Source organism: Lucilia cuprina, chromosome 6 (genome assembly GCF_022045245.1).
Source record: "Lucilia cuprina isolate Lc7/37 chromosome 6, ASM2204524v1, whole genome shotgun sequence".
NCBI classification, from domain to species: Eukaryota; Metazoa; Arthropoda; class Insecta; order Diptera; family Calliphoridae; genus Lucilia; species Lucilia cuprina.
The window spans coordinates 48,926,453-48,940,512 of NC_060954.1; the positions used below are offsets into that span (position 1 = coordinate 48,926,453).

A 14,060-nucleotide genomic window follows, 5' to 3' on the forward strand; every position below is an offset into this window, starting at 1 on the left:
TTATACTGAGAAGAGGAAATCGTGACAAAGAACTTAAAGATTGCCTAGAGACGTTATTTATGTTACAAACAAGCTATTTCGATAGATTTCATAATTTACGGCCTGACTTAAGACTTCGCAAATGGATTAATTTAAATATTTTCCTTATGGTTATTCATGCTGCGTATATAGTTTATATTGTTATGATTAACTTAGCAACTGAAAGATGGTTGAACTATATGGATATATATTTAGTTTGTTTAGTATCGGTGCTGCAACATTCTATAATGATACAACATGCCATTTTATTAACTTACATATATGAGTGTCTTACGAAATTAAACTATCAATTGGAGCAAAATATCAAGGATCCTAAATTGAATCTAATATACTATCATCTCGCTAGTCTCATACAGAAATTAAATATTATTTACAGTCCTGTTAGCCTATGGATACACTTATGTTCGCTTAATAATAACTCTTTGTTGGGTTATTTTTTCGCATCGGCTTTATTATATCAACATATGAATGGAATGAATAATTATATAATTATTGCCGGTTCTTATGTTTTATTATCTTTACATGTTCAGATATTTTTTGTAATCTGTAATCGAGTGGCGTCAGTATTTCACAAAACTAATGAAGTTTTAAGGACCTATATAAATGTAGGAAATGATTATCAACAGGTTAGTTTAAACATTTTACTCATTTTCTTACCAATAAGCAATCTGAAATACAAGCCGAGACGGCTCAAATCGGCGGCGGCTGGCCGCCGACAATATTTTGCAAGCCGCGCCGATGCCGACTTCTTTCAGAAATGAAAAATGAACCAACTAGAGTGGAGTTGCTACTAATTTAAATTCTTATGGGAAATTGAAAAGGTTTGCCACACAATAATGTTGAAGTACTCGTTGCGGAATGACAGGAAGCATAGGATCAAATCCCAATGCGAACCCCGACAAGGAAAACGCAATCACTGGTCTAAAGCCAATAGAAGGCGGGTGCCAAGTTCCAACAGCAGGTTAAATCAATCCTCCGGCAAAGCGGAAGGTGACCACCCTTATGATGCCATGTCCATCATCTAATGACCCATTCCAGTGCATTCCTTAACCTCTTTAAGTCCGCGCAACCACACTACTGAGATGGCTCTGTTGTTTTGGCAACAGCACCTAGAGACATATTTGGTAATCCGAAATACCCAACAAAAGGATTCCTCTTTTATGAACTGATCAATGTAACAAAGGAAATAGAAATTTCCAAAGTCAAATAATTCAAATAATAGCCCCGACAAATAGTCGCGCAGCATGTATCAATACATCCTGTTGAGATGGCAACAGTAACGAAAAACTTCCCAGAAGCGTAAAAAATGCATACTTAATCAGTACTAATCTCCAATATATGAAAACATTCCCGATCTTTCACCAATTTTAACATCAGTTCCATTCCCATGATCATAACGATCGCTCTACGTGATGACAGGCAACCATTGAATACAGACCTGACAATTCCCCAACATATACCCACTACACGACCGGTAAGAGATACCGATCGGGTTTAGGAATCCATCATATGCTGTTCAAAGACAGAATTATCTAACCCATTAGGTATAGGATATATCAGTCTTTAAACCAACATTCTCTCCCCGCGATTTCGTGTGTTAAACCACAGCCACTGTGTAGATCCCGAAGGAACCTCAACCAACTGACCAGCCAGATATAGTCCTGCCACTGCCAGATTATATGGTGCTCTAACCTCATGCCAAATCATTCCGACATTTGATATCATCAGTTTATAGTCCCGGCAGACTAGAGGTATTGGTAGCACCTCTTTACCCCAGGATTGTAATACAACATAATGGACATTTCATCATGGAAACATGCCCCGCTGGGGATATATAACATACTATTATACAGAGAATTTTCAATACAATTAACGCCTATAATTCAATTTCTGAAAAAAAAAGTAAAATTGAGCCGACAATTTAGCCGACAATTTAGCCGCCGCCGATATTTTCTATAATAAGCCGCCACCGCTGATCATTAGCCAACGGCTTGTATCTCTATAATCGTTATGTTTTTTAACTATTAATGCATTTTTCAAATTATTTTCAGATTGAATTAATTTCCTACAATTGTTTGCTGCTTAATACTGCTATTAATATTTATGGTTTCTGTAATATTGATTTAAGATCATTATTTATTGTAATAGCTCAAACTTCTCTTAATATAGTTGTATTAGTACAATCTGATTTACAGAATATTAAAAAATAAACGTAATTGTTTACGTGAGATGTAATGACTTCTTTCTTCAAACTAAATTTGGTAAAATTAAGAACAACATATATCACTACTTCAAAAGTAGCAATTAGTGAATTTTTTTTACCTTCTGTAAAAGTAACGCTTTACGACTTCCAAAGAAGTGAAAATAATTATATTTTTTCTATGCTAAATATATTTTTTTGTTCTTTTAATTTTTGTGACGGTTCTGTTTTATATGAATGAATGAAATATTTTTCAGTGTTCAGAAACTCAGTTTCCTGAACATAATTCCTAAGAATCTTCAAAACAGTGTTAGTCAGGAAGGTTGTTTCTGGAACAACATTATTTCCAAGATACTTGGATGCAACTTCGACGAATGCCTGGCAGTGGTAAAGAGTTTCAATCTGGAGCACCCACATTTTTAGTTTAGCTTTTGTTGCGTCGAATGGTTTTGAGTTTTTCAGGTTAACATCCTCTTGCTAATCCTTTTCAAACCTATTACATTCGGCTATTCGTTACGGACTACTTTCCAACATATTCTGTGTCTGATATATGATCTGGCACGTCTGATGATTGCGTATAACCTTCCAATGTGTCCAGTATACATTGATGACGTGACCTATAACTGCTTTTGGCCAGTTCACCTAAAGTTTAGAGGTGTTCGGTTCGAGATGAAAAAGTTTTATAATTTTGTTCCTTTTAAAATTCGATAAATAAAATATGTAGTTGTTTCCGTTTACATACGAAGGAGGCTTCTCGTTCTCCTCTACTTTAAGATTTTAGTGGTCCTCCCATCATTCTTTTATCTATCACCAGACCATCGAACGGTTTTGCATTCGAAAGTTCCCTACCCTTCAAAGCAAGTTGCCAGGTAAGCATCTATAGAGCGCAGAGTTAACCGTTGCACATTCCGCGGTAGAACGGGCTTCCATCTGAAAGATAGTCACCCCTATTCTGCAATTCAGTTCGAATCGAAATTTTCTCCGTTTGGCAATTTGATTCCAAGCTCCGTCCCTCAAATAACAACTTACAAAAACAATTGTAAAGCATGGAAAAATAACGGAATTGCTTCTCCTTTTACTTACGATTCCGTTTTTTGGTGGAACACCAATTTTCGGTCGCTGTGTAACTGAAAGCGGTAACTTAATCGAGATGCAAAAATAGGGATGAGTGTTGACCCTAGTTAAGAGTCATTCGTATAACCACAGATTGCCGCAGAGGTTTGCTGCAATGTTCCACATGTGTACGATCTCTATCTCTTATCAATGTCTTACTTTTTGAACTACTCTCCTATAAGATTTTAGTGGTTCATCCATCGTGTCTTTGTTTTAAGTGACCGGGATTTTCTCATCCATTTTTATACCCTACACCACTATAGTGGAGAGGGTATTATACGTTTATGCTGATGTTTGTAACATACAAAAATATTGGTCCAATATCCACCTTAAAGTATACCGATCGATTCAGCATCATTTTTTTGAGTCGATTAAGACATGTCCGTCCGTCTGTCCGTCTGTCCGGCTGGCTGGCTGTCCATGTAAATCTTGTGCGCAAGGTACAGGCCGCAATTTTCAAGATAATGATGAAATTTGGACCGAGCATGTTTTTTGGCACAGGGACGAAGCCTATTGAAATGGTTGAAATTGGTGCATTATTTCACCTAGCTCCCATACAACCGTACCTCCCGATTTGTACTTTTTATGCCATAATTACGTCAACTATTCTTTTAACTCTCTGAAAATTGGCACAAATAAGTTCTATATAAGTATAAATGACACTGCAGATTTTCGTAAGGATCGGCCCTTATTTGACCCTAGCCCCCATACAAACCCCCCTTCAAAAAATGTCTTAAACGTCTAAAATTGACTTGTAACCATTTGTATCGCAATGAAACTCAACAAAACTAACTGTTATTTAAAAATATATCCTTTTCCCAAATTTACCGAGGATCGGCCTATATTTGACCTATATAAAGCCTCATTTAGAAATTTTAGTTTTTTTTATCAATAAATTGCTTAAATATTTTGGAATTATGGTAATATTCAACGCAAAAGTTTCTTTATAAAAAATAAAAATTTTAAAAATATACTCATGGTGTAGGGTATTATATGGTCGGCCATGCCCGACTATACTTTCCTACTTGTTTATTATCAGACCTTACGGTTTTGCTTTCTAAAGATTAACTCTTGTAAGATTCCTTTCATTTATGGTAAGTTAACTATATAGCACAGAGTTTACCGCTGAAAAAGTACTTAGGTATGGCTCTTAGACCTTCTGAACAGACTTCCTTCTGGAAGATAGTGTTGGTCTCAGTATCTCAGTATCTCACTTTGCTCGAACATGTAGTCCATCTCCGTTTAAAATCTACCACACTTTTGGACACCTCTTCAATTCTCTTTTAACAAGAGCCCAATATCTCTCCACTGGCCTTAGCTCCGGGCAGTTTGGAGGATTTGCCTCTCTTGGTACAAATACCACATTATTGTTCTTGTACCACTCAAGGGCTTGTTTACCATAGCGACAGGATGCCAAGTCAGGCCAAAAATAAGTGGACACATTATGAAATCTTATGAATGGAAGCAGCCTTTTTTGTAAACATTCCTTGATGTAAATTTCGGTATTTATAGAGCCCGTTGTAACAAATGATTGGCTTCTTTTGCCGCAACTGCATATTGCTTGCCATACCAAGAACTTTCTGGGAAATTTTGTCTGCTTTTGGGTCCTAAACTTTTCTTCAACATTCCCTCGAGCATCAGCAACATAAAACTTTTGACCTGGAAGTTGCGAAAAATCTGCCAGAACGTTTCGTCATCCATTATGCAGCAAGAATATTTTTTTATAAAACTTGACTTCAATTTCCGTGCTCTGTTTTTGGCCTCTAAATTTTTAGCAGCGTTCCTGTCAGGAACTTTTTGAGCCTTGTATGTTTTTAAACCTGCATTAGCTTTAACTTTTCGTACCAAATAGTCCGAGCACTGAGCTAACCGAGCTGCTTTCCTAACGGATGTGTTGGGAGCTCTTTTGAAAATGCGTTCTATTTTTTTGGCTTTAGAAACATCATGTGGACCATTCCTTCTACCTGAACCAGGTTGTCTATCAACTGACAAGTTCTCTCGGTACTGTTTAATAACATTGGAAACAGTTTGACGGCAGACCTTTGTATGCTTGGCCAACTTTTTGTAAGACCAAGTTGGGTTTAGTTGAAAATATTTAATAATTTCAGTACGCACTTTTTTCTGGTCACTCATTTTAATCAGATTAACAAAAAAATTAATATAATTGACATTACACATAATAACTGACATGTTTTTCAAAGGTAACTTGATCAAAAAAAAACATCAAATAATACTTTGGTTGAAAAATGTAATGAAAAACGTGTGTTAAGAATTTTTCGATCTCACTCCTTATATAAGTTTCGGTATACATAGGTATATATTGGCGAACTTACATATAGGCACCAGTGTAAATAATACTAATGAAAATTTAAGACGTTAATAATTCAACCGAAACATTATTTACACAACCACACCGTCACAAGTAAATAAATTGTTAAGAGTTTTCCCTTCTCGAATGATATCAAAAAAATATATTTCAAGATACAATATATTTTTGCTCAGCGATAGGTGCTAATAAGCACTTTAACTTTCTGATTAAACAAATTAAAATAAAATTATAACACTTTAAAATCAATTAATGCAATTTGCGCACACTTTTCTCAATGAGTTATGAGAGTGTAATGAAGTGAGTGATCAATTGAAAGCTCGAACAATAGAATGTTGAGAAATTGTAGTTATTATTTAATCGGGTGTCATGAACCAGATCTCCCAAAGTTGATTATACAATTTGCATAAAAACTAATGACTTTTTTTAAAATATTTAAGTAACTGGTACGGATATTAATCACGGTGTCAGTTAACTTTATACCCATTTTTCTTAATAAGATAACTTAGAAAAATATTTCTATGGGTTTCAATTATAACGCAATTGAAATTTAATTGTGTGAATTAAAAATTATTATTAGTTATAGTTTTTTTTTTACATAAACAAAATGTGAGGTTCTAAATGAATGATTTTGGAATGTCAAATAGGTAGTGAAATTAATATACATTTGTACTTATTCTCTTATTCACAAATAACATTTTTATTTCATAAAAGGTTTATAAAACAAAATTTCCATACAAAATCTAATTTATAAACCGTTTATAAAATAACTGCTTTATTCATAAACAGTTATCAAAGGTTTATTGATCAAATTTTGTTTGAAATTTTGATTTATAAACCCTTAAATAAAAGTTTATGAATAAGACTCTAAACTATTAAATATTTTTAATAATCTTTAAAATTTGTGAGAATTTTGATTATTTTAAACGTAATTTTGTTACTTTTTTTAACGGTTATATTATCTGCTAATTGTGTTTCTCCGATCTTCATTCATACATATATAGGCAAACGATTTAATAGACTTATGATGGACACTGAATAAAAGAATATATGATTTTTAGGTTGAATTCTATAAATATCATACTATTATGAAAATAAGTATATAGACCGCTAATGGACCTATTGTAAGCTCCTTTATATGAATATTTTTTGTTGGGCGTATCATATTTAAAGTAGAATCATCGTCAGATATACAAAAGTTCAGCCTTATTTAAAATTTTTAAATTCCAGTAGTGCTTAGATCTTATTTGGTCTTGTCGAAGACAGAAGTTTTGTCCGTAGTCCTAAATAGACTGTCATCATATGTGCCTTCAAACTAACCTCGGTCTTGCATACCCTGATTAGTCATTTCGTGAGGCTTCTGTTGGAATTATCTTCTCATTATTTCAGCGATATAAATAAATATGTGATAAACATTTCATATATTTATTTGCTTAAAACTAAGGGTGATTGACATGGATCCGATTTAAATGTTTACAGTATTTATCACCTGGCCCCCGTACAAACTGTACCCCCGAATAGGGCTTGTAAACCTTGTAATCAATCCACATGCCGCAACTTTGGAGATAATTCAATGAAATTTGGCACATTATCTTCTACGCTGCCGTAGACGAAGCCTTTTGAAAATGGTTAACATCGGTCCATAATTTCACCTAGACTCCACACAACTGAACCCCTGAATAGGGCTTATAAACCTTGTAATCAAACTACAGGTCACAATTTTTGAGATAATTTAATTAAATTTGGCACATGATCTTATATGGTACCGTAGCTCGACTAAAAGCTGCAAAACTAAATTCTATACTAGCCTTGATGACCCTTATAACCTTTATAATTATATATATTTGACCCTAGCCCCTATAAAAAGCCCCCATCAAAAATTTACTTATAGCCCGACTATAACTTCTTACTAGTTTTCGTTTGCAACATTGTCAGAAAAAGCATTACTGAAAATGTTGCAACACAAAATTTGTAAGTTGACACTGTTATTAGACATTTTTTGCACATTTTACTGTCAACGTTGTAAGATCAAGTATTATTCTATAATGTTCGCATCGAGACCCATATGGAATCAACGCTGCACTCTCAGGAGTGTTAGGATCTAATTTTGAAAAAGTTTTGTCCAAGACAGATGAAGTGTTCTATATTCGTCTCATTCCGCTTGTAACATACATATGTTGAAGTTTTGCACGGAATCGAGAATGTGCAGTCAGGGTACGTGTCTTTAACCCTTTCACGCTTAAAACTAAACCGCTGGACTTTTATGGATATAACTTTACCACACACTTTATTTTGACGTATTTCGATAATTTTTTTGATGAACAATGGAAAAAGTGTTTTTTGAAGGATATTGCAGAATATTATCCTTTTTAGCATGCAGTGACATCAAATTGAAAAATGACGCTCTAAATCGGGAAAAATGTAAAAAAAAATTGGTACACGTAAAAGAATTAAACTAATCTCGCTCTTGCCTCCCCTAAAGAGACTTTTCTTGCGATTTTTTTTTAACTCTATATGATTTTTCTGATGGCACCCATTATTTTAACGATATGAATAAATCTGTGGTAAACATTAACATTTACAATAGTTTTGTATGTGAACGAATTTCAGATTATATATCTATAACTTTAGACATTCCAACTAAGTCTAATCTGCATTATTTATTGAAGTCCTGGTATGTTGTGTACCTTTAATCTAATGAAGTGGGATTATTGAGATCCATATGAAAGACGAGGGTAATTTATCACTAATAAAGGTTGATCTGCCATAGCTTCCGTGTTATTATTAGCAATCAGTAAGTTGTAACTAATAAAGGTTGATCTCCCATAGATTCTGCGTCATTATTAGCCCTGGAGTAGTAGAATGAAGAATTGTACAATATATAAGGTCTTGTGATCAAAAATTAAAACTTATATGAAAACAATCGGGAGTATAGTTGCAGTCTTAGATCTCTAAAAGGTATGATTACTGAGCATTTTCATATTTTGGCTTTCGTCTGTAAGTATCCTGTAAGTAATGGCATGGGTCCATTGAAATATTCACCCCTATCGCCCTTAAAATTTTCATTTTCCTAGAAGGAAAAATTGCTATCGTGAACTTGTTGTGAACAATTCATTCACAATAGTTGATTTTGTATGGAACAGCTGTTCAATGTTTACAAAATTCTATCGACAAATTTCAAAACAGGGATTTTTTTTCACGACTAAAAAGTTCGTGAGCGAAATAAGTGAAAAGGTAACATATTTCAAGTGAAATTATGATCGGCGATAGTGTTGATTATCTGAGTATGAACTGGGTATAACTATTGCAGGGTATAAACTTTGATAACAGATATTTCGTCGTAAAATTGAGATCGGCAATGAGCTCATTTTTTGGGCAAAATAGGTTTATTAATACGCTAAACGAGTCATTGTTTCATATGTCTTGACCTAAACTTAGTTTTGTATTGATTTTTAAAACTTTAAAAGGTCCTTCACGAAAGGAATTTCACAAAACGAAAAAATCTTTGGATTAAGATTCTGTTGCACATAGTCAAATCTTAAAGGACAAACACATGTGGACTGTTTTTCGCTTAACTCCGTTGGAAAAGTTGCCTACAAAACCAGTACATAGACAAATAACGTTCCGAAATTTGTTTCAGTGTATGTTCACAACAAAATTAAAACTATTTGTCATTTTAAAATATTTGTACTTTGCTATTTATCTTAATCTAATTATTAAAATATAAGTGGGAAACATTTTAGACAAGTTGTTATTGTTCTACTGCAAAAAAAAAAACAATTAAATTTACTATATTTTGATATTTATGACCGTGATGTCGTGAAACTGATCTTGATCCCTCTCAACACTTCACGGTTGTGCTGTTTGTTCAATTATTAATGTTTCTGTTTACACTAACACTTGTTACTACAAGAGTCAATTAAAAGAAATGAATAATTTTACCATTCAATATATGTTGTTGTTGACGTTTTTTTTTTTTTTAAGAAATAGGTCAAATATTTTTGCTAGCAAAAAAATTTTCAATTATACACTTAATGTCAAATACTATAACTTTATTATGAATCATTGCCTGTTAATAAATCTAACAGCTTTAACTTGCCTATTATTTCGTCACTTGCTGTACATGTTAAATAATTCAATTTTATCATTTTTAGTATCGTGTGACTTATTTGGACATGTTCATAAAGTCGATGAAAATGTTTTTGATCAGTAAAATTTATTTTATTAATTTTTATTTTTCATAAAGTTCATTTATTCAATTAACCGTCAAATAATTGATTGAATTGAATTTGAATTTGTGTGTGCGAGTCGCAGTTTGTATCTTCGATATTGATCTTTGTGACAGTTTGAACACGAAAGTTGTTCATAGATAGTAGTTATAGGTTAAGTAAGGTTAAAAGGAGGATGTATACTACATCAAATGTGAAGAAATAGTGACCTAGGTCACTAATGTGCCTAATGTGCACTCCTTCAAGAAAAAATTGTTTACTGAATATATAATTTTTCAATGTTTCTAAACAGTTTCCTGACTATAGACTAGACTATAGATTGGACTATAGACTAGACTATAGACTAGACTATAGACTAGACTATAGACTAGATTATAGACTAGACTATAGACTAGACTATAGACTAGACTATAGACTAGATTATAGACTAGACTATAGACTAGACTTTAGACTAGACTATAGACTAGACTATAGACTTGACTATAGACTAGTCTATAGACTAGACTATAGACTAGACTAGACTATAGACTAGACTAGACTATAGACTAGACGATAGACTAGCCTATAGACTAGACTATAGACTAGACTATAGACTAGACTATAGACTAGACTATACACTAGACTATAGACTAGACTATAGACTAGACTATACACTAGACTATAGACTAGACTATAGACTAGACTATAGACTAGACTATAGACTAGACTATAGACTAGGCTATAGACTAGACTATAGACTAGACTATAGACTAGACTTTAGACTAGACTATATACTGGACTATAGTCTAGACTAGACTATAGATTAGACTATAGACTACACTAAAGACTAGTCTAAATACTAGACTATATAATAGACTATAGACTAGACTATAGACTAGACTATAGAATATACTATAGAATAGATTATAGAATACACTATAGACCATAGACTAAACTATAGATTAGACTAAAGGCTAGACTTTAGACTGGACTATAGATTAGACTATAAACTAGGCTATAGATTAAACTATAGACTAGACTATAAACTAGACTATAGACTAGACTATAGACTAGACTATAGACTAGACTATAGACTAGACTGTAGACTAGACTATAGACTAGACTTTAGACTAGACTATAGACTGGACTATAGACTAGACTATAGATTAGACTATAGACTAGACTAAAGACTAGTCTAAAGACTAGACTAAAGACTAGTCTAAAGACTAGACTAAAGACTAGTCTAAAGACTAGACTAAAGACTAAACTATATAATATACTATAGACTAGACTATATTTTCGTGTACAATCTTTAATTTGTATAAAGTTAGCTTGTTGCTCCATATTAAAAATATATAAATTTAAATTTAAAAAGTTATATTTTGCTTTCTATTTAGAGTAGTTGTTATTGGACTATAGTTGTTTGTTTTCACAGTTCACTAGAGTGTAGTAATAGTTCTCCTGGCGTCTTTTTTTTGTTTTCTTTTTTGTTTCTATTCTAATTTAATTTGTTTTGTTTTTACTCGCCTATTTTCGCACGCTTGCTCTCTGTATATATATATATTTTTTTTACAAAAAAACTCTCTCTTATAATGTTGCTTAACAAAATATAATGACGACATCGGTTGTCAAATCAACCCAAACAATAATGTTTTTTTTTTTTACTTTTTGAAATTATTTTAACATACTACTACGAAAATAAAGTATCGTTACTAAAAACGCGTCTCAAAATCAGTTGTTACCGCATGAAACAACAGTCTACAACATCCCCCTAACAGCAACGGTTGTAGTTACGAATACGAATAAATTTCTCAATAATTAATTGATACTTATTACGGGATTTCGGTTATTTTTTTTCGCTCTTCTTTCAATTACTTCCTTAAATTTAAACGGTTGTTTTGTTTTTTGTTTTCTGATTCGATTTTCAATTGCCAATTCAAATTTCGTACAAAAGACCAAAAGAAAAAAACCCAAAACCATAAAATTATAAAAAAAGTGAACAATTTTAAAGAATAAACTAAACAAACTTGTCATTATAATAAGTTGTAGCAAATTGTAATTAATTTTATTCGATATTTATTATTTGCTGTCGTTGTGAATGATTTTTGTTGTCTATTTTTATTTGAAAGCCGAAAAAATGCTAATTAAATTGTAATTATAATATCTTTAACAACATCAACATCATCATCATCTTTAGCAATAATGACCAGCATATTCTACACAACAACAGCCCAGCCATCAAGTCAGTCAGTCAGTCAGTCAATTGACCGACCACCTTCATCATACTATTACTATTTAGTACCTCTACCTGTAGTTGTCACAACATTCTTCTTTATCTCTGCAATTTAAATATTTTTATTTCAAATAAAAAAAAGTGTTTTCAAAACGAATATTATAATAAAATACAAAAAAAAAATAAACAAAACATTAAATTTTAGAACAAAAATTGTGTGTGTTTGTGCAAAAAACTAAAACAAAAAGAAATATGAAAATTTTTGAAAAAAAATATGCATTGAAATGTTTTTGTTTCTATGAGTAATTGTTTTGAAAAATCTTGTAAAAGATTTATTATCACAAACAAAATGTTACAAAATTTTTTTTTAAAGACATCATTTCGATGACAAATTTATATGGATTTAAAATATAATTTAATTTACATAATTAAAAATATTAAAAGTGGTTTAATTTTGCTAAGTGGTTTTTACAAAAACAAACAATTAAAATATATGTATGTGTAATTGGTTAGTAGTAGTTTTAAACAGTGTTGATTACAAAAATAGCATAATATTAAAATAAACTATCATGTCTGTCACAGAATTCCATTCCGATCTAAAGTAGAATTAACTTTCTTAATTTTTTTCTTCAATAAAGAAAAATTACATGTTTTTTGGAATGAAACCACGTCACATTTTTAACGTGAAAATGACAATAGTTTAAAGTTATTATTAGTTTTTATCGATTTATTTACAATCGATCGGAATGAAATTCTGTGAGAGGTCTGTCTGTATATTTCGAAAAGAATTTTTAAAACAAACATCAAACAACCTTAAAGATCTTTAAAAGTAGACATTGTAGTTACTTATTAAGACGATCTAGCCATGTCCTATTGTTTGTCTGTCTGTTGTAGGCACATAGAGTCCGAACGAGTTAAAATTTTACAAAATTTTGGTAAACAATCGAGTCTGTTTAATAGTCCTATGTAATGCAGGCTTGGAAATAACATGGTCCACAGCCTACATTGCATATGACCATGTTGCGTATCCGGTAAACCCATAACAAGAGATTAGTTTGGCGATTATTTCGCTTGGATGGATTACGTGGTCCTCACCTAGGACATCACAATGTTAAATAGAGAGTGTTTTTTTCAAATATTTTGATTAGTTTTAAACCAATCCTAATCCTTTAAGGACTTAAGACTTAATTTTTGCAGAGATCGATACACTTTTTCGTATAGCTCCCATACAAGTGGCATTCCGTGAAACACTCTTAAAAGTTTTAAAAGTTCAAATATAACGAAGAAATTTTTTCATAAATAAGTTATATACGAACTAAAATATCTGTACAATATTTTACGAAGATCGACCTATAATAGACCCTGACCCCTTTGCCCTTTAGAAAATGACTTTAACGCATATTGCCGGCATAATGAATAATAATGAAATCTGACATAAATAAGTTTTATACCAGTCAAAATCTATCTACAGTATTTCGATGGAAATCGGTGTAAAATTGATCTTACCTCCATATAAGGTATTCTCCAGAATAAAGGCTTTTACAGTCATTATTCTCAATAAAAATACTTAAAGATAAAATGCAACACAAAAGCTTTGAGAGACTCAAAATCGCTCTCTAAAATTGTATGACGATCGGTTCAGAATTGAAGAAAGAAATCACAGTATGCAGCGCGGATCCACGGAGGGTGGGGGGTGTTGGTTTTAAGGTAAATTGGCCCCCTAGAAACAAAATACAAAAAAGGAAAAAAGAAAATAAGTAAAAACAAAGTTGTTGCATAAATCAATCAATTATTGTGAATGAATTTGTTCACAGCAAATTCACTATAGTAATTTTCACTTTGTTTAGTGTGAAAATTTTAAGAAAACAATGTTTATTTCTATTTGTGATAGACGTGATTATTATGATTTGGTTTCCTAGAATATCCCCAGACGTGATTATT

The 14,060-nt window shown here is 32.1% G+C and overlaps 1 long non-coding RNA gene across 1 annotated transcript; it reads left to right on the plus strand.

Annotated features, from left to right (window-relative positions):
* The first annotated feature begins 567 nt into the window (after positions 1–567).
* Positions 568–2,267, plus strand: LOC124420758. Its single transcript, XR_006941359.1, has 2 exons — positions 568–665; positions 2,091–2,267. It is a non-coding gene; the product is annotated as an uncharacterized LOC124420758 (long non-coding RNA).
* Positions 2,268–14,060: the final 11,793 nt, after the last annotated feature.